A 1,355-nucleotide genomic window follows, 5' to 3' on the forward strand; every position below is an offset into this window, starting at 1 on the left:
TGAAATTATCTAACAGGTTGAACAAACACAATGATCTATGATCCAGCAATTCTACTCTTAGGCATAGATTTTTTTAAAGTGTGTAAAATGTTCACAGCAACATTATATGTAATACCCAAAGCTAGAAATAACCCAAATGTTCATCAAGAGTGGATGAAAAATTGTAGCCGTCATACAAGAGTACCCCAATAAAAGTAAAGTACACCTACATGCAAAACTAGCCTTCTGATCCCCCTGCAAATCCCACTTTGGTTGGGCTAGAGTTACAGAGTCCACTTGGGATGCCTGCCAGCTGCATACCAGGGTTCAGCATCAGCCTCAACTACCTTTCCAATGAAGCAAGTAGCCTCCCAAAAGCTTGAATGGTACACTAGCAACATCTGGGGAGAAAGAACTTTATACCTTTAAAGAATACCCTTATACTGATAGTCATTTTTTCCAAGTAGAATAAATTATGGATTTACATAAGTGGTCTTATTTTTAAAAAGCACTTATAAAAGAAAAATTATTATAAAGAACCAAATAATCAAACTCGCAATAAAAGTGAATATTTATTTGAATTTCTCCTGTTAATAGCACTCAACATAAAAGGAAAACAAACCAAGTTGTGAGATTTTATTTTAAATGTAGCCATTTTTGAAAAAAAGTTGGGCTCTATATTTAAAGGCAACAAGTGAGACAGTTTCTATTTTAAAGCTACCATTCAAAAAGTAGTAGTATAAGAAATAGATGCTGTAATTAACATGATGTGTTTTATGGACTGGATACATATCTGAATGCCAAACTGACTATGGAAGAAATATTTATGTGTTAAAACCACATTGGAAAACCAATTTTTGTTTTATAAAAAGTAGCTTGAATAAAAAGGAACTTGATAGTAAACTCAATAAGCTTTCACACATGGGATTTTTTTCAAAAATCCCCACACATCCCACCCACGCCCACACTCACCAAAAAAGTTGTAGATCTGTGCAGAGCCGTTATATGACAGCTCATTTCTGTACAATGTGGAAGCTGGTTACATAGTCAATGTGAACTTCCTAAAGTGCATCTTTTGAAGACTTGTTTAGTAAAATTGCAACATCAAATATAAAATATTTAACATAAGACATGCAATAATAAAGCTAAATCATTACAGCATAAAGTTTTGAAAACTATTTAAAAGTTTTGATTTGATTCACCAAAGAATAAGGATGTCAAATACAGTAGCATTCTCATTCTCCAACAGCATGCACTGTATGCTTTTGTTATTTGGCAAATCTTTCAGAGTTGAGCAAAAATAATGCAGCCTGAACAGTATTTCTTCTGTCACTATAATACGATTCCTCAGCAAAACAGGTAGGCGTAGAGCAAAG

The sequence above is a fragment of the Talpa europaea genome, assembly GCF_964194135.1.
Source record: "Talpa europaea genome assembly, chromosome: 10".
NCBI lineage: Eukaryota > Metazoa > Chordata > Mammalia > Eulipotyphla > Talpidae > Talpa > Talpa europaea.